Source organism: Canis lupus, chromosome 3 (assembly GCF_011100685.1).
Source record: "Canis lupus familiaris isolate Mischka breed German Shepherd chromosome 3, alternate assembly UU_Cfam_GSD_1.0, whole genome shotgun sequence".
NCBI classification, from domain to species: Eukaryota; Metazoa; Chordata; class Mammalia; order Carnivora; family Canidae; genus Canis; species Canis lupus.
Window position 1 is genome coordinate 55,421,752 of NC_049224.1, and position 21,441 is coordinate 55,443,192.

The 21,441-nt window shown below is 36.3% G+C and overlaps 2 protein-coding genes across 2 annotated transcripts in view; one reads left to right on the plus strand and one right to left on the minus strand.

Annotated features, from left to right (window-relative positions):
- TM6SF1 (transmembrane 6 superfamily member 1) overlaps positions 1 to 1,524 on the plus strand; it is a 58,784-nt gene extending 57,260 nt beyond the window's left edge. The window contains exon 11 of the mRNA XM_038532963.1: positions 1,142 to 1,524. The gene's annotated coding sequence lies outside the window, so the exon portion shown is untranslated. The remainder of the gene's footprint in view (positions 1 to 1,141) is intronic.
- The window catches only part of HDGFL3 (HDGF like 3), an 80,787-nt gene that overhangs the window by 31,436 nt on the left and 27,910 nt on the right, over positions 1 to 21,441 (minus strand). The window lies entirely within an intron of this gene.

The window sequence follows — 21,441 nt, forward strand, 5'->3', positions numbered from 1 at the left end:
AGGACACCTGGGTGGCTCAGGGTGTGATCCTGGGTGGAGTCCCAGGGTCGAGTCCCACACTGGGCTCCCTGCATGGAGCCTGCTTCTCCCTCTGCCTGTGTCTCTGCCTCTCTCTCTCTCTCTCTCTCTGCGTCTGAGTAAATAAATAAAATCTTTAAAAAAAAAAAAAAAAAAAAAGGAAAGTGTTCCTCCCAGGCACTGTTTTTTGGCTCCTATAATGATAGCAAGTGGCAACAGAACTTTATTTTCAGGGGTTTTTTTGGTTTTGTTTTTTCACTGTTTCTGTTTTCCTGATTTTGTACTTTGTATTTTTACTTTTGTTTCTAGTTTTTGGCTATTTTTGTTTTTTGTTTTTTTGGGTTTTTTTAAAGATTTTATTAATTTATTCATGAGAGACACACACAGAGAGAGGCACAGAGACACAGGCAGAGGGAGAAGCAGGCTCCATGCAAGGAGCCTAACATGGGACTCGATCCCAGGACTCCAGGGTCACACCCTGGGCTGAAGGCGGTGCTAAACTGCTGAGCCACCTGGGCTGCCCCTATTTTTGGTTTTGATTCTGGTTTGCACACAGCCAATGTGTTATTCCCCATTACAAGATGATATGGTGACCTCTTGTCTTTTGAATATGACATGACAAAGAGTCTGGTATATTAGTGTTTTACTTTGTAGAAGAATGTCTTGCTTCTACTAGAAGAAAAGCCCTTTGGAGACCTAGATCAGTGAATGTGTGTATTCTGTTTCCTTTAACCTGTAGTTAAGTTTTAGACCTGAAGTCATAAGCTCTCTCTGTTTGTACTTGAAATAGCATATTTTATCCCTCCTTCTGTGATTTTGAAACATTTTTCTACTTTGGGAGAGGGTCCTAATAAATTTGATCTAATTTTCTTAAAAGAGCTCTTTTTATTGATTTAGAGATACTAATACAACTTAGAAAAATCTAATATAAACGAAAAATATGTAAAAATATGCACATTTATATATATATATAAGGTTTCCTTATATTAATATATAATATAAGGAAATATAAAAATCTAATATAAACTAAGAATCCTCAGGGGGAAAGAAAAGTGAATGTACAGTACTTTAAATTTGGTAGCCTTATTGTTCTTTATTTATTTGTCTGCTTTGATCATTGCAGAGATACTCAGAGGATGTCAGATGGAAACCAAGCTTCTATCCCTTGAGTCTACAAGTCTACAGCCCTATGGGAGGGAGGCAGGTAACCTCTTATTTCCTAGGAAACCTCAGAGCTTCATCCCTGGACCTTCACCATTAGTGTTACTTGGAACTCATTAGAAATGCTAGTTCTCAGTGCAGAACCCTGGCCAACTGACTTAGACACCTTGGGAGTTAAGTGTTTTAAGAAGCCTCCAGCTGATTTCGAAATACATTATAAGACTTTTCATCCTCTTACTGTTGTTCCTGTGGGTGGATTGCCTTCATTTCTTGTGATTAATATAAGTCCCACCATATCGTAGGATTTTTGCACTGAGATTGCAAAAATGCACCAATGCAGGATTGCTTTCCTAATGTTTTAAAATGTATAAAATATCAACATTTCATTTTTTTTTAAAGATTGTATTTATTTGAGAGAGAGGGAGAGCACAAGCAGGGGGAGGCAAAGGGGAAGAGGGAGAGGGAGAAGCAGATACCCCACTGAGCAGGGAGCTTGACACAGGGCTCCATCCCAGGACCCTGGGATCATGACTCAAGCGAAAGGCAGATAGATGCTTAACCGGCCGAGCCACCCAGGTGCCCCAACATTTCTATTTTTTATTAAAAGAGTATTGTGTTATATTAAGTGTGGTGACCTTCTAAGAAAAACATCCTTCTCCCAGAAACTAATAGGTCAGAGGCATCTGTATAAAAAAAAAAAAAAAATCCAAATTTCAGTAATCAAAATGAACAAATCAGACTGGTTGATAATTTTGGTGTAAAAACAACTTTGAAAAAAAAAAACAATGTTGTCTGGATTTAATCATTGTAGAATGTAATATAAGCAAATGTTTTATTTTTTTAAGTAAAATTTGGGTTTATTTTCTCATGACGAGACTTATTACATTGGAACTTCTTTTTTTTTTTAAATATTTTTTTTAATTTTTATCTATTTATGATAGTCACAGAGAGAGAAAGAGAGGCAGAGACACAGGCAGAGAGAAGCAGGCTCCATGCACCGGGAGCCCGACGTGGGAATCGATCCCGGGTCTCCAGGATCGTGCCCTAGGCCAAAGGCAGGCGCCAAACCGCTGCGCCACCCAGGGATCCCTACATTGGAACTTCTTAAACAGGTTTACTAACAGGCTACTATTACTTCCACATAATGTTAAAGATTAAAGAAAACGTAAATGAACTATATTTCTGACAAACTTTTCTATATCAACAATAATTAGATTCTGTGGTATGTTAGATTAAACTTAATTTCCAAAAAAAAAATAAATAAATAAACTTAATTTCCAATCATTAACTTTAGGATGTTGGACTAGTATTGAATTGAATTAATTAATGGATAATCTTTGCATCCTTGAATAATTTCTAAATAAAATAGAATACGGAAACATTGGTAACCATGTGTAGTTTTAAAATACATAGAATTAAAAAAATACATAGAATTTTAACTTTTATGTGTTATGTAGTGACTATTTTTGCTACTCTAAGAAGGCAGAGAAAGAATATGTGCATTATATTTGTCCATAAGCTTTGATGGTTTGCTGAAACAGTGTTTATGACAATAATTCCTCAAATAACTGACTTTCTGTGAAACAGAGGTTACTTTGTTAAAATGATAAATATGGAGATTGAGACTACTAACAATAATGGCACAGAAGTATAACCAGGTAGGCAAGGTAATGGGATGTATTTGTGCTTATTAAAGGGAAAAGATTAGTTTTGTACTTGAAGTCAAGCACCTGGGTTGTTCCAGCATGTGGGAAAGGATTAAGGAGGATAAAACCCAGATGAATATTGAAAGCTGTAGGTTTGTAGAAAGGAAAGTTTATTTGCTTTGGACTATAAAACTGCAAATAGTCTAAAAATGTTGCCAAAGTTGGTTCAGTTTTTTTTAATTGAACTGCAACTGACATACAATATCCTATTGGTTTCTCGTGTACATCATATCTGTCAACATTTTTATATATTATGAAATGATCCACACAGTTTGTTGCCATCTGTCACCACAGAGAGTCACCACAATATTAGGGACTCTACATCCCATGACTTATCACTAAATCTGTACCTTTCAGTTCTCTTCATCTATTCTGTCTGCCCCATCTTCTACCCCTCCTTAGTCTTGTAACCAACAGTTTCTTCTATCTATGAGTCTCCGTTTTGTTTTTCAATTTTATAAGTTTCTGGAATTTGTCCATTTGCTTTTTAGATTCCACATACAAGTGAAATCATAGGGGATCCCTGGGTGGCGCAGCAGTTTAGCGCCTGCCTTTGGCCCAGGGCGCGATCCTGGAGACCCGGGATAGAGTCCCACATCGGGCTCCCGGTGCATGGAGCCTGCTTCTCCCTCTGCCTGTGTCTCTGCCTCTCTCTCTCTCACTGTGTGCCTATCATAAATAAAATAAAATAAAATAAAAAATTAAAAAAAAAAACAAGTGAAATCATATAGTATTTGTCTTTCTCTGGCTTACTTCACTTATTAATACCTTCTAGCTCCATTCATGTTGTCACAAATGACAAGGTTTCATCTTTTTTATGGGTGAACAATATTCCACTGTATACATATACCAAATCTTAATCAAATCATCTATTGACAAATATTTAGATTACTTTTATATTTGGCTTTATAAATGATGCTACAATAAACAGGGATGCATATATCTCTACAAATTGGTATTTTCATTTTCTTTGGATAAATACCCAGCAGTGGAATTGCTGGCTTGTACAATATTTCTATTAGTTTTTTGAGGAAGCTCCTCACTGTTTTTCATAGTGTCTGCATTTACATTCCCGCAACAGGGTATAAGCGTTCCCTTTTTTCTACATATTCGCCAAAACTTGTTATTTTTGTCATTTTGATATAGCTGGCTCAGTTTTTATGACTTACTCATAAAGATTAAAAAGGGTGAGCTTAAAAATCCACTAATACTTATTAATACAAAACCAGAATTTGGTTTTCTCTGTTAAATTACAAATTGGTGTTGGAGTATCCTGTCTATTGCTAACAAGATATGGTTTAAAAAAAACGGGGAGGTACTCCTTACTCTCAGAAAATCAGCATAGTTAGCAGATATCATATTTCACTAGAATAACTTCCTAGACTTTGTGCTATCATATCCTTAAATTTGTTTTTAAACAAACAAAAGTTCCTCGCTAAATAGTTAAGGGTTAAAAAAAAAGTTAAGGGTTCTTAAAAAAAAAAGTTGAGTTACTATCATCTGTGTTAATTTAAAACATTATAACTTGAAGCCATTATTCATTATTCTCAAATTTCTAAGTTCCTGTCCTAATATAATCAAGTGACCCTCTCTGAGAACTCTTGTGATGCTGCTGAGATCAGAGTACTCCCTGGGAAACAAATTATTTGGCTCAGATTGTGGTGTAAGGTCTGAAGCTCAATATTGCAAGCCGACCACATTATTCGAAAAAGCCACCCACATTGTTCTATGGGAGCCCTGCTCTAGACACTACAAAGCCCACCTGCTGGTTGTTCACTTTCTTCGTCAGTGCCATTCCCGCATGGCCCTGTGTGGCACGTGGTGTCCTATTCCTCTGGGATGTGAGTGTATGTAATTAATAAGCTGTGGTCTGTCTCATCTGTCCAGATACACATTGAGGCAGTCCCATAACTATACAGTAGGGATCCTTCTCTCAGCAATAGGGTGAATGAGAAGGGATGAGAACACAGAAAGGCACCAACACCAGGGAATCTAATCAGGATACTGGGGGCAAGGAGTTCCACACTGTGGCTCAAATTTCTAAGTGTGGTAGCTTAACGGTTTCATTCATTGTAGTCCACACAGTAGGTGAAGGTGAGGGTAGAGTGGAGGGTGAGGAGTCCTAAGAGCCAGAAGGGTAAACAAAGATACCCAAGCTCTCTCCTCCAGTAACGCCTTTTCTCTCAGAAGTGCCCCCAGGCCTATTCCCTTACTTTGTTCAACTCTGCTTAAAGAGTGCCTCATCGGAGACACTTCCTTACAACGCAATTAAAAATGGCACCTCTTCCCCTGTCATTCTCTATTTCCTTATTCTGCTTTATTTTTATTCTGAGAATTGTCCTGACACTGAGTATTTTGTTTGCCTCTTCACATTAGAATATAATCCCTATGCAGGGGAAACGTGTTCTTCATCACAGCAGTTGCTCAACTGCCTAAAGCAGTGCCTGCTACATGGGAGGTACATAATAAATATTCCTTGGGGACCAAGGTTTCTTAAGACCTGAAGAAGTCTCACTCACAAAGGGAGAGAATTAGAGATCCCAACTAAGATAGAGAAGAGAAAGCATCAATAGTAGATTACTAAGAAAAATTGTTCTGAAGTTATAATCTCTATATATATTTTTTTAAATATTTTATTTATTTATTCGTGAGAGACAGAGAAAGACAGAGAGGTAGAGACACAGGCAGAGGGAGAAGCAGGCTCCATGCAGAGAGCCTGATGTGGGACTTGATCCCGGGACTCTAGAATTATGCCCTGGGCCGAAGGCAGCACCAAACCGCTGAGCCACCCAGGGATCCCCTGAAGTTATAATATAAAGGAGTCTCTATGCTTAAGAAAAAAAGTAGGAATAACAAGCAAACTTGTCTGAGTATGCCAATAAGAAAGATTTGGGGGGCTAGCTGAAAAGAATATTGAAAAGAATACAGAGGGGAAAAAAAGACTATTTTAGGCATCAAAGTGTATAAAGTGAAGTTACAGAGGGAAAAAAAAAACTTGTGATGTTGTAATAAAAATGGCTTTAGATAAAGAGAGTACTACAAAGGAGTCAAAAGATTTACTGCAGGGTAAGAGGAAAGCACATTATGGAAAAAGGAAATGTGCACAAGATAAAGGGAAAAGAATTCTTAAAATGTGACTATATTTGGCTTAATAAACAGGTTATTCATCAATTTAATATTTGAAAGTAACACTCTGTTAAAGAATCACAAACATAACTATATGGAAATAGTTTCCAAAATAACAATTCAAAAAAATCTCTAGTAAACTAGACACTAATATCTTTAAGTATATAAAAACCACCACCTATTAGCTGAAAGAGCAGTTTTATAAAGACATTTTGGTTTTTACTCCATAAAACTTTCATAAACTTTGACAATTTTATCTTTAAAGCATTTAAAATTTTTTTTATTTATTTGACAGAGGGAGCACAAGACAAGCAAGGGGGAGCAGTAGAGAGAGGGGGAAAAGGAGTCTCCTTACTGAGCAAGGAGCCCGACATGGGGCTCAATCACAGGACCCTGGGATCATGACCTAAGCCAAGGGCAGACACTTTACCAACTAAGCCTCAGGTACCCCAACAATTTTATCTTTAAAAGAATTATAAATAATTTTGAGAAGTAGAGATATACTTAAAAGGCAGTGTTTTTAACATTGTGGTAGGCTCTATGGAAGGGATAGGGCAGATAATTTATTGTCATCCCTCATTAGTATTGCTGATTCTGGAGAAGGAGCATATGTTGGGTATTATGACTCATCCTTCATCCTCAGTATACCTTAGGGAGAGCCAGTCTCTGACAATTGGAAAAACTCAGGTTGAATAGTAAGAAATAAAGGATATTCCCTAAACTCTCCCTCAGTCCCCAGTCTTCTAAGCAACTGTCCACATGAATTCTATTTTGAAGAGGTATAAAATACACTCATTCTTAGGGTTTATGTTCACTTTTATCAAGGTAAAAATTTACATGTAGTGAAATATACTCATTTTAAATTAATAATAATAATTTGATACATCATAAACCCATATAACCAAACCTAATCAAGTACATAACATCTAAGTCATTTCAGAAAGTTTCCTCATACTCCCTACTAGTAATTTCCTGCCCACCAAAGGCAACCACTTTCCTGATTTCTATCACCACAGGTTAGTTTTGCCTGTTCCCAAACTTAAAAAAAAAAAAAAAAGTAAATAAGGAAGAAGTCTTTGGTTATTGGCTTCTTTTGCTCAGTGTATGTTTTGTTTTGTTTTAGATTTATCTATTTATTTTAGAGAGAGAGAGTGAGAGAAAGAGCACAAGGAGGGAGAGGCAAAAAGGGAGAGGGAGAAACTCAAGCAGACTCCACAGGGAGCTTGGAGCCCAACACAGGGCTTGAACCCATGACCCCAAGATCATGATCTAAACCAAAACCAAGAGTCTGCCACTTAACTGACTGTGCCACCCAGGCACTTGCTCAATAAATTACATATATATAAGTAGTTTATTCTTCTATACTGCCAGGTAATCTTCCACTGCAGCTGTTCACCTGTGGATGTACTGATGGACATTTGTATTGTGTCCAGGTTTGGCTATCGTGAATGAAACTGCTATAAACATTCTTGCACTTTTTTTTTTTTGGACATATGCTTTCACTTCTCTTGGATAAATATACCCAGGAGTAGGATTACAGGGTAAAGCACAGGTAAATGTTTAATTCTGAGAGAAACTGCTAGACTATTTTCTAAAGTGGTTATTCTATCATATTGTTCTCTCAAATAATACATGAGAGCTCCGGTTGCTCTACATCCTAACCAATATTTAGTATGGCCAGCCCTTTTAATTTCAGCCATTCTATTAGGTATGAAGTGAAATCTATTGTGATTATCATGTGATTATCATGTGATTAACATTATCATGTGATTAACATGTGATTATCATGTGATTAACATACCAAACTGTCACAATACTCTATGCATTGACCCCAAAGAAATTAAAGTATGTGTCCATATAAAGATTTGTACAAGGATGTACAACAGCAGGTTTTTTTTCACAGTAGCTCAAGTCTGAAAACAGCCCAGGCATTCATCAGCATGAGAGTGGCTAAACAAACGGTAGTATACTCATACAAGGGAATAATATTCAACAATAAAAAAGAATGTAGTGATAATGATACAGTAACATGGATGAATCTTAAAAATACACTAAATGATAGAAGTCTTACATAAAATAATAGTGGAATACTGCATGATTCCATTTATATAAAGTTCTAGAAAAGGAAAAGCTACTTTATGGTGAAAAAAATTTCAACAGTGTTAACTTTGGAGGACTTAGGGGTGGTGAGTGATTGGGAAGAACCATGAGAAAATTTTCTGGGGTGATGGTAATACCACATATATTGACAGGGTTTGGGTTACACAGGTGTATAATGGTGTCACAACTCACCTTACAAAACACGAGATTTACACATTCAATGTGTATCAACTTTCCTCAAAAATGTAAATAAATGTTAAATTCTAGTTAATTTTATGCATGCTGAAGTGTATAGGATGAAATAATATATGCAAATTAATTTAAACACATAAAAAATAAAATGACTTGATGGATGGAGAATGCCAGAAGGATAGAAGTGTGATAAAACAAAGCTAGCAAAATATTAATTGTAGAATCCAGGAGGTGGGTATATGGTGTTCATATTTAAGCATTTCTGTTACATTCAAAATGTTCATATTTTGGTAAAAATAGGTTAGGAGGAGAAGGGAGAGAATACGAGGTAGCAGAGCAAGTTGGTTACACCCTTGTGTCTTATGATAGGAAGTTAACAGACACTGTCTAGTCAATAAATTAAGACGAGAAAGGAGACTGTTGTACTTTATTATAAGCAAAGGTAGATTTGTAAAATTACATACAACACTTTAGCTAAAAACAATTCAAAAAGAATTTTTTAAAACCACCAAACTGCCAATTAGAAAGACTGTAACAATTACACTTCCACCTATAATATGGGTTCCTATATCCCTGTAGCTTCACTAATAATGGGGATTAGCAGTATATCTTATTTCAATATGCTATGTGAAAATGGTGTTTTAATTTGTACTTTCTTAATTACAGATGATGTTGAGCATTTTTTCATACGTTCAGAGTTACTTGTATTATGTTTTTTATAAGCTGCTTTTCATATCCAATAGTCATGTTTCTATTGGGTTGTTGGTCTTTTGTTATTGATCTGTAAAAGCTCATTTTGTGTATATCTCAACCCTTTTTCTATCATACGCTACAAATGTTTTTTTTTTTTACCTTTTTTTACAAATTTTTTTTTATTTTTTTTATTTTTTTATTTATGATAGTCACAGAGAGAGAGAGAGAGAGAGAGGGAGGCAGAGAGAGAAGCAGGCTCCATGCACCGGGAGCCTGACGTGGGATTCGATCCCGGGTCTCCAGGATCGCGCTCTGGGCCAAAGGCAGGCGCCAAACCGCTGCGCCACCCAGGGATCCCTACAAATGTTTTTTTACCCATTTATCACTTGTCTTGATTTCATCTGCAATATTTTTTTGGCCAGCAGAAATTCTTAATTTTTATATAGTGAAAGTTATTAATCTTTGTCTTTAAGGCTTATGGGCTTGTATCTTGCTTAAAAGGTCATTCCTATTCTAAGACTATAAAAAAGTTTTCTCACATTTTCCCTTGTATCACTTTTGTGGTTTTAATGAATTATTTTCTTAAGCTAGAAATGTGCTTAACAGTAAATGTAGAGAAATCAGCACCCACATAAACGATTATATAAACAAAATGTGAACTGCTACAAACATCTAAGAAGTGGGTATGATTTCATATATTATAAAATTAAAAACATACATACCACATGCCTAACAATTCTACTTCTAGGAACCAACCTATTCTATAGAAGAGCATGAGCACGTAAAGATAAACAATCCAAGATGTTCACCAAAGTTCTCCTGCCAAAAGAAGAAACGACTAATGGGCCATCAGTATAGAAATGATTAATTAAATTATGCCACAGCCATACTAGGCACATCCATAGCCAAGATCTATATGTATTGACTTGGAAAGATAGCAGTATATCAAGACAAGTGAAAATAGCAAGTTGCAGATTAGAAAATGTTAACTACATCAAATTATGAGTGTGTATATATCTCTATATATACAAACGCTTATATAAGCATAAGGATACATTGCCAACTATCAATGCTAATTACATCAGGGTAGTAGGAATGGTAGTGTTACAAAACTACATTTCTCCTAAAATTAAAAACAAACCAAAATATTAACTATTTTTAAAAAGTAAATCAATAAAAGTATATAAATGCTTAGAGATTGCCTCAGAAAATCTGACTTAAAACAAAAACAAAACCTGCAGAATGGAATTTTTATTAGGTAAAGAACAGCTAGACAATTAAACTTCTCAGACTCTTCTATCTATGTCAGTTGAGGACGACTTCTCCGTAAGCCCATGAGAACCTTGTCTGATTGGATAGAAAGAGCATCTTTTCCCAACGTAAAGGGGGTGTGACACGAGCCTCCAGTTCCAAACCTGGTTTGAATTCCTAGGAAACTATATTTGTAAAACTTTAATCTTGCCTTTCCCATTTCCCCAGCAAGGATTCTTAGCTGGTCCTCCAACAGGAAAACTTCTGTAGCTATACACAAAATTTTATGTAGTTCATTCATTCATTCAAGTATTTATTTATAAAGATTTTATTTACTTATGAGAGACACCGAGAGAGGCAGAGACATAGGCAGAGGGAGAAGCAGCCTCCCCATAGGGAGCCTGATGCAGGACTTGATCCCAACGCCCTGGATCATGACCTGAGCCAAACGCAGCCGCTCAACCACTAAGCCACCCAAGTGCCCCTGTAGTACATTTTAATAGAAACAGAGTTTACTGCTTCACCCAGATCTTCCAAACCTTGCTTCCTCTACCAAAAAACTTAAAGAAAATCATGTAAAACTAAATTTGGATACTTGTGAATCCAGTTCATAAAACTTGTGCCAATTTGGGCACATCTTTTATTTTTGGTGTCAATTTCATCAGACTTTATGTTGTCAATATAAAATGATATGCACTGTCTGCTTTCCTCCCACTTGAATTCTATTTTGTCTGATATAAATTACTGTCATTTTTCTGTTGTATTCAAATCTGATAAATAGACCTTTCCAATTTGGGAATAATTTTTACCTTCTATTTTCTGTTAGGTCAGTTTCTTACAAACATTATATTGTTGGATTTTATTTATAGGTCTAAATGAAGAATATTTATGCTTCCAGTATAATGTTTGGCTTTTTATGCCTCTTTTCTCTCTTCATGTTTACTTTTATTCTATGAATTAAACTCAAATATCTCAATTTTAATTCTATAAGTACCTCAAATATTTCAAGAACACTATTAAAACAATAGTAATTATACGATAACATTAAGACAATATTTACCTATTTATTCTAATCTGAAACCAAATAAGGTATCTAGTGCTTTCTCCTATCTTCTTCCCTTCCCTTTCTCATTATTTATTAATCTTTCTCCCATTTCTTCTCTATTATGTTCCACTGTTTGACTTAATAAATTGGTAATCATTTTTCTTGTTACAATGACTGTAGGCAACCACCCAAAGCAAATGCTTTCAAAGGATTAGGAAGAAGGCAAACAGCAGATGAAACAATGTCAATATGGAACTACTTGAATGTCAGTTTTAGCTGCAGATCCAAGAATGTGGTCAAAATTCCTTGTAAACTTTAGCTCTAGCAAAAAAAAGTTGGAGGTAAAGAGTTCAGAAAAGGCCCTCCTACCCCAAAAGCCTTGACCTAGGGAAAGAATCTTCAACAAGACCACTGGAAGAGTTTGACTGTAGAGCTAGGGAGTCACAGAAGACCAGTGATTGACTCAAGACTGAGAAATCTTGAGAAAGAGTACCGATTTTTTGGTAGTTGCTCTAGTGGCAGACTGAAATGGGTGATGATTACACTGGGATTGGCCTGTACTCCCCCCAATTTTTTTTTTAAGATTTTATTTATTTATTCATGAGAAAGAGAGAGAGAGAGAGAGAGAGAGAGAGGCAGGCAGAGATACAGGCAGAGGGAGAAGCAGGCTCCACGCAGGGAGCCCAATGTGGGACCTGATCCTGGGACTCCAGGATCACACCCTGGGCCAAAGACAGGTGCTAAACTGCTGAGCCACCTAGGGATCCCCTCTCCCAAATTTTCTTACAGAAGAGGATGCAAATTTTCCATGCACCATTAGCTATGGATAGATAATAGTATAGACGTTGTCTTAATCCTGTTCAAGAGGGCCATCTGGAGGTGAGGGGACCAAGCAGAAAGATGTTCAAGGAGGAGGGAGTTATAAGTGACTTAGAAGAGAGATATAATTCCCTGTATCAAAGAAGTGAAGATGAGATAATCCCAGGAATACTGGTGGTAGAATGGTAGGCTGCTTCTAAAATGGCTCCCAATGATATTTATTTCCTGGTATTCATGGCCTGTGTACTCCTCTCTTTTTGAGTGTGCACTAGATCTAGTTACTTTCCTCAGATAAATGAAATATGGCAAAAGTGATAGGATGTAATTTCCAAGACTAGGTTACAAAAGACTGTCATTTTCATGTTTTTAACTCTTCCCCTCTTGCTCTAATGAAGCCAGATGCCATATTGTGAGTTGCTCTATAGAGAAGCCTATGTGGTAAGGTTACCAAGGGAAGGCTCTAGCCCATAGCTCATGAAGAAATGAGGCCATGAGGCCATTACCGCATGAGGAATTGAATCTTGTGAACAATTACTGAAGTGAGTCTGGAAGCAAATCTACCCTAGTCAAGCCTTAAGATGACTCTGATCTTGTAGAGACATAGAGGAAGAGGGTTCTGGTAAGCCATGCCTACCTATATTCTTGATCCACAGAAATAAAAAATGTGTGTTATTTTAAGCCACTAAATTTTGGAGAAATGTGTTATGTGGCTAAAGATAATATTGGGTAGCTCTGAAGAAACTACAAAAGAGTTCATTAGTCAATCAGCTCTAAACAGCTGCCAAGTCCAAACAGAATCAACACCAGCTCACAACAGTTACAACTGAGTAAGAATTTTCCTGCCACCTTCTAGCCCACTGTGTCCCTAAAGGGCTGAAAAATGCTGGAAGAGCAGTCAGTATGTTAGGTAGAGGCAGAAAAAATAGTTAACCCCTCTTTCCCACTAAGTAGGCTGTTTTAAGGAGTTATAGGCTTCTTTGGGAGAGAAAAATTTTTGCCTTTAAATAAAGTTTAAATTTTTAAATTATTACACAGAATTGACCATACTAATTATTGAATTTAGTCTGCTTGTGACTAGAACTGATTTGGGGGCTTTTCATTAGCAGACAGTGACCAGAATAGTTATAAGACCTTATCCAAAGGGACAGGAACATTGCTAGCATCACAAAATGGCTTTGAACACGGAGTAGAGGCAAAACAGCTTCAAATAAGTACAATGAGGAAAGACACAGTAGCTAAATCAGAGAGAGAAAGAGCAAAGGTGGGAGATCTGTCAAGATTAACACCAAGTAATGCACAAAGATAAGACTTCAGAGAAAATTAGCCAGGCTAGATCCAATCTTCTGTACATAGTAGTTTTCCAGCCCACTGGCTCCCACAGTGCTCTGAGAAGTCACATAATTAATGACAGTCATGATGTCTGTTTTAATTTCAATTTAAAAATCAATAAATACACTTACACCTGTCAGAATGGGCAGAATAAAAAAAGACAAGACATAACAAGTATTAGGATATGAAGGAAAAGGAACCCTTGTTCACTGCTGGTGAAAATGCAAACTGGTGCAGCCCCTGTTGAAAACACTATGAGGTTTCCTCAAAAAAATTAAAAATAGAGCTACCATATGATCCAGTAATTCCACTACTGGCTATTTACCCAAAGGAAATGAAAACACTAACTTGAAAAGATATATGCACTCCTGTGTTTATTACTTAAAATAGACAAGCATTACTTACAATAGCCAAGATATGGAAGCAACTCAAGTGTCTATTGATAGATGAATGGATAAAGACATAGTATATATGCACAATGGAATATTACTCAGCCATAAAAAGAATGAGATCTTGCCACTTGTGACAACACAGACGGACTATAGGGTATTATACTAAGTAAAAGCTAAAAAACAATGAATAAACAGTAGAATCAGACTGATAAACACAGAGAACTGAAGATTGCCAGAAGGAAGGGGAATCAAGGGACAGGTAAAAAGAGTGAAGGGGAGTTGGGAGGTCCAGGTTTTCAGTTACGAGATGAGTAAATCACAGGAATAAAAGTACAGCACAGGGAATATAGTCAATGATACTGTAATAGAGCTGTATGGTGACAGGTGGTAGCTATACTTGCAGTGAGCTCAGCATATGGTATAGAGTTGTCAAATCACTATGTTGTATGCCTTTTTTAAAAATTTTTATTTATTTATGATAGTCACAGAGAGAGAGAGAGAGAGAGAGGCAGAGACATAGGCAGAGGGAGAAGCAGGCTCCATGCACCGGGAGCCCGATGTGGGATTCGATCCCGGGTCTCCAGGATCGCGCCCTGGGCCAAAGGCAGGAGCCAAACTGCTGCGCCACCCAGGGATCCCTGTTGTATGCCTTAAACTAATGTAACACTGTGTGTCAACCATACTCAAAGTAAAAAAAAAAAAAAAAAAAAAAAAAAAGCAGACAATATTTGAAAAATCAATAAGTATAATTTAAATATTTTCTCTCTAAAACTGAACAGTATGAGTCTTTCTACCTCATGAACAAATATGTACAGTAAATATTAGATAACTGTGTTCATGATTCAGATATTCAGTGAGGTTTATCACTCAATTGAACACAGCTAGCTACTTGCGGGTTTGACTGCTAATCTATTCTAATTTTTATTTTAGTTTATACCCAAAACAAACTGCCGGTTAAAGACTGAAAGCAAAGAAAGCAAGAGGAAAATGGATCTTGAAATAGAAGTTAATGAAGAGCATAAAATGGTGCTAATCCTGTAAATTAACTTAAAAATTATTTAAATAAAAATTAAAATAAAAAATAAAAATTCTTTTGAAAATGAAATTTATCTGGTTAATATCAAGATTCTCCATTTGAACCGGCATTCAAAGGAGGAAAAAAAAGTGACAAGAATACCAATTTAGCATTTTATTTTAAAAAGTTAATTTTACTTTAGAATTATAATTTTGGTGACTATCTTTTCACGTCTTTATATATAGGCACATATATTTTACATAAATGTATCACAGAAGCTGTTTTATCCTGGGGATCCTTTTTCTTTTAAATAGAGATGTGTGTGTTTATTGAGTGAGTGAATGAGTAGAGGCTTACCTCCACAATCTCCCTCAGATTTACTTATCCCCAGGCAATCATTACTTAGAACTATGCTTTTCTCCACTTCATATATATAATCATATATAAATGTTGTATACACAGGCAGATGTTTTTCTGGAAAGAGGGAGACTACTGTGTTTCACACGTGTGAACCATATTTTATAAAATTGTCTGCATCATGAGAGGTCCTTGACTTCAACTGATTGTGTAATAATCCAATAATTGGATAACCTATAATTATTCAACTTTTCCCTGAGAGATGGGCATTTACCCTATTTTTACTGTTTGTGCCCTTTAAAAAGGCTACAGTAAACATACTTAGATTTTTATGCACTGGTGCTTCTATTTCCAGGAGACAGATTTCTAGGAGTGAAACTGTTGGATCATAGATCAGAGATATTTTTCACTTTAATAGATATTGCCAGGCTGCTTTCAAAAAAAGGTTGTAATAATTCACATTTCTACTAAGGTATGAAGATGACCTCCCTTCCAAACTTTGACAGCATTAAAGTATTACTGCTCTTTTAAATTTGCATTTCTCTGATTAATGGTGAGGTTAAGCATCTTTTCATAGGTGGACTGACCATAAGGATTTACCCTTCAGTGAATTACCTATTCAAATCATTTTTGCATTTCTCTACACAAGTCTTTTTACTATTCATTTGTGATACAGTAACCTGATATCTGTAATTTCTATTGCAAATATATTTTTCCATTACATAATATGTCTACTGACACATTTTCTTCTTTTGAGTTCCCAGACACCACATCTCCTGGCACTTCTCCCCTTTCCCTCCCATCCACTTCTCAGTAGCCTCCTTTCCTAGTTCCTCTTCTACACTTACCCCTCAGTGGTCTTTTTGGACACCAAGGTTATGAATGCCATCTGTATGTTAATGAATCTCATATTCCTACCCCTGAACTCCAGACCTTCCTTCTGAGGGCTTCACTCTCACATACCTGGGTGTCCCACAGACATTTCAAATTCCAGAGATTTAAGAACAAACTCTTAATCCTATGGCCCAATCTGCTTATATTTCAGTATTCTCCAAGTGAGTAAATGGCATTACTGTCCAACTATCTGCTCCCAGTAGGAAGCTAGAAGTCTTTATTGATTTATATCTCTCCCATACAGATATATTCATCTATAATGGAGTCCTTTCAATTACACCCCCCAAATATATCATTGAACTAACTGCTGCTTTCTGGAGCCGTTGTCGATCCCTCTGGTCCACGCTACCACCACCTAATGCCTGCACTTCAACAAAAGCCTCCTAACTAGGTCTTTTGTGTCTACCTCCCAACTCCCCAATTTAGCTCCCAACAATCAGTTCTTCAGACCTTAAATATAAATCAGATTATGTCATTCTGCCCCAAATTCTCTGATGATTATCCCTATTTTAAAAAATCTTATACTACTAAAGCTGTAAGACCCTATCTGATATGAATTTTGGCAAAAAAAAAAAAAAAAAAAAAAAAAGAATTTTGTCTATCCCCTTGAACTCCTCTCCTACCCTCTTCCCCTAGTCCAGTCTCATTCTATACCAGATTCATTTGCCTTCATCTCTTCTTTGTATAAATGCCAAGCTCATTCCTACTTTCCCCCCAGAAAGTAGTAACACTTCTCCCATAGGACATTTAACTCCTTTCAACTGTTATGTTTTCAAAAAAAACCCTTCCTTAATCTGCAGAAATGCATGCCACACACACACACACTCTCCATCATATGCTATCCTCTTACCCTGATTGATTCATCTTTCTCTACAGCTTTTATGAATTACATTAAATTACATACTGCTTTGCTTATTAATCTGTCCCCCTTCTAAACTGAAATGTAAGCTTCATGAGGATAGGAAATTTATCCACCTTATTCACTACTAAATCCATAGCAGGAATTCAGTAAGTTTTGTGTTTTTCTTTTTCTTTTTTTTTTTTTAACAAATGAGTAAATGTTGTTTTATTATTTATTTTTTGACACTGATCATTGTAAAGCTAGCCTGACTACACTGAAAGCAACCTATGTATAGCTGTAGGTCATTCATTTTTAATGGTGAATAATAATAATAATAATATTTTTATGTCAATATACCATAACTTAATGTTCCATTCTTTGTCAAAGGACATCTGGGTTATTTACAAGTTTCTTTTTGCCATTATGAATCGTGCTGGTATGAATATTTTTGTATATACCTTCTAGTGCACATGTTTTTCTAATTTAACTTTCTAACTAGGATGTTAGATGCCTAAGTCAGTGGGGTGCCTGGGTGGCTCAGTTGGTTGAGGGTCCAGACTTCTGATTTTTAGCTCAGGCCTTGATCTCAGGATCATGAATTCAAGCCCTGTGTTGGGATCCCTGCTGGGCAGGGAGAGGAAAGGAGGGAAAGAGGGGGAGAGAGAGAGACAGAGACAGAGAGACAGAGAGACAGAGAAAGGGAGTGAGGGAGGGAGGTGGGAGGGAGAGAAAGCAAGAGAAAGCAAGATAAAGAAAGAAAAAGAAAGAAAAGAAAGGGTGAGTCAGAAAGTACACAAAATTCCAACTTTATAACATAAAGTGAAATTGTTTTTCAAAGTGGCTGGACCAATTTATATTCCTTCAGTGGTGTAACAAGAGTTCCTGTTGATTCACATCCTCTCCAACATATGATACTGGCAAATCTCTTAATTTTGGTAATCTCAATATGATTATTAATTTGCACTTCCCTAATCACTAATCAAGTCAAGCATCTTTTCACAAATTATAGGCCTTAATGTATTTCTATGAAATGGCTATTCATGTGGTTTTGCCCATTTTTCTATCAGGCTGTTTGTCTTTTTCTTACTGATTCATTCTGTATATTAAAGCTCTATTTGTTCTGTGTGTAGCAGCATCTTCTCCTGATATGTGGCTTCTATTTTCCAGTTCATTAAGGAGCCTTTTTTTTTTTTGTGGAATAGAGCACCTGATTTTAATATACTCAAATTTATTAATCTTTACTTTCATGGATAGTCCTTTCTATATCTCGACAGGAAATTCTTCCCTATTCCAGGGACATATTTCCCATATGCCCTAAAAGCTTTTCAACACTTTCATCTATGTAGAAATGATTTTTGTATACTCTGTGACATAGGGATCTAATTTCTTTTTTTTTTTTTTAAGATTTTATTTATTTATTCATAGAGACAACAGAGAGAGAGAGAGAGAGAGGCAGAGAGAGAAGCAGCCTCCATGCAGAGAGCTTGACGTGGGACTTGATCCAGAGTCTCCAGGATAACGCCCTGGGCTGCAGGCGGCACTAAACCGCTGCGCCACCGGGGCTGCCCAGAGATCTAATTTTATACAGAAACGGTATCATTAACCCACACAGATATTTAACTCATGACTTCCCCCATGTGCAATGCCACCCTTGTCACATATCATGGTTCCATAAATCTGTGGACTAGTTTCTAGGTAATCTTTCTGTTCTACTGTTCAATGTATCTCTCCTTGAAACAAATGTTGTCTTAATTTACTATTAATTACCATTTGAAGAATTCTACATTTTGATATCTGGTAGGCTAAGTCCCACTGTGTTATTCCTGTTTAGAAACATCTTGTCTTGGCTCTCCACTCATCCATATACATTTTAAAGGGCAGAAACAAAAAGAAAACATCATTTAGAAACATACACACATTTATAACAGCAGTAGAAAGTATAAGATACCTAAGAATATATCTAAAAACAGATGCATATAGAAAATTATAAAACAATTTAAAAACATTTAAGCAAGCCCAAATAAATGGAGAAACAGACCACATTCACAATATTAGAAACCTCAGTATTATAAGATACCAATTTTCCCATATCAATCCATGGATATAATCCAAGTGCAATCAAAATCTCAACATACTTTTTATTGTGAATCTCAACAAGTTAATATGATGTTTGCACTCCACTCCTTGATTAGAAGCATAGAGAATTACAAGTTTAGCATAAGATATAAGACTCTGACCAAAGTATGTCTTGGAATCCAAAATGTGGCAGGCCTTATGTATATCCAGTGTTAGGACTGTTTTTTTTTCCTATTAAAGTCTAGAAAGTTTCATTGTAATTCTGATAATCCATTTTGATCTGCCCTGTCTTCTTCTTGAGTCCGTGTTATTTGCAAGCTGACTCTGAGATATATTTGATGCCTAATTATCATCTCTTTCCTTATATTGGTCTCTAACCACCTCTTTTGCTTTCTAGATAAGTTCCGCAGAGTCTGTCTTCTATTTGGCCAATTTATTTTCTATACCACTGATTCTGCTTGCTGTTTGGGGTGTACTCTCAGTTCTTGCCTTTCTTATTTGACAGACTCACTATATACATAACTATTTTTCTTCACCGGAAAAATCATTTGAGGAACACAGATGTCGTAGACTACCAGAAAAGAAGGGCTTTGGACTATCATAAGGCATTGCACAAAAAGACTTTTTTTGTTTTTTGCACAAAAAGACTTTTAAAAGCCTGGGGGGAAAAATAAATAAAAGCCTGGGGGAGAAGGAAGAAACAGTGGAAAGGCTAAAGGGAGAGAACATGTGCTTTCAAAGCTAGGATAGCAGCAATTACTCTGAATACCTTTGGAAAGGGATCTGTGCTCTCTTGACTGCTGACACCAGACAAAAGGCAAAAATCATTTAATCAAAGTACAACTATGATAATTTATCAAATGCCTGAAAAATTTAACTATAGTAGAATTATGATAGAGTTTAGAACCATCTGTTAAAAATGCATCCTACTGTAATCTATCTCTTCTTAAGGATAAAAATGTGAAGATAGTTTGTCTTTCTGTCAAAAGCACCAATGTAAAAATAAAAAACAAAAGCGAAGAACAAAACAAAAAAAACTTCGATGGACATGTGTTCCTGACAGGGTTGCTAAACAAATATTTAGTAATAGAAGGCAGGCTGTAGGAAGAAAACAGCAATATATGCCACAGTGAAGAGCAGACAATGGCAAGTACTCTGATGCGGTCACTAATGTTAACTTTTGATGTTTCAGTGTAATTGTCCATAAAATAAGAACAAAACAAAACACAAAGAACAAACTGTTATAGTTCTACAAGTAGAGGACAAGACTTAGTACCTGTCACAATAGCATCCAGAAAATATAACACTTTTTGTATAATTTTCTCAGAGGCTCCTTCCTTCAGTTTCTGCATCGGAATGAAATTCATCACATGAAAATTTCAATAATTCTTGGTATAAAACAAAATTAAACCATATTTAGTCTTTTTTAATTAAGTAGGCTCCACATCTAACATAGGGCTTGAACTCACAACCCTGAGATCAGGTGTCACATGTTCTACCAACTGAGCCAGCCAGGTGCTCCATAAACCATATTTGTGAACTATGCTTGTTTTTGACAAATAAATGTGGTGGCTTAGCTGAACCATCTTGACCACCATATCTGTGCAAAAACTCATTTGATCATTTAAATAATCAGCCACAGTTATTTTCTAAATACTTCTTGTTTCCCTTGTTATCAATTCTATCCAACTACCTCATCTAAGACTAAGACTGGACAAACTAGGGATGTTTGTCTTCAGTCTTACCTTTTCATCTGTAACTTCCTCTCTTGTTCCAGTCTATGTATTTGATAACGCAGATCACAATGACCCCAATGCCTTATTCCTTAGCTCTGGCCTTCCCTACCTATGCTACCATAAAATCTGTCTTTTTTTTTTTTTTTTTAATTTTTATTTATTCATGATAGGCACACAGTGAGAGAGAGAGAGGCAGAGACACAGGCAGAGGGAGAAGCAGGCTCCATGCACCGGGAGCCCGACGCGGGATTCGATCCCGGATCTCCAGGATCGCGCCCTGGGCCAAAGGCAGGCGCCAAACCGCTGCGCCACCCAGGGATCCCCATAAAATCTGTCTTGAAAACATCTCTTCAGAGTCCTGTTCTTTGCTTGCTTATTTAAATAAATTACAATGAGCACAACAATCAACACAGAAAAAAAGACAATCCACAGAGTAAAGACAATCCACACAATGGGAGGAAATATTTGCAAATCATGTTACTGATAAGTAGTTAACATTCAGAGTATATAAAGAACTCCTACCACTCAAAAACAGAAAATGACCAATTAAAAAATGGGCAGAGAACTTGAGCAGATATTTCTCCAAAGATATACAAATGGCCAATAAGCACATGAAAAGATGCTCAAAATCACAAATCACTAGGGATATGAAAATCAAAACCACAATGAGATATATACCACCTCACACCC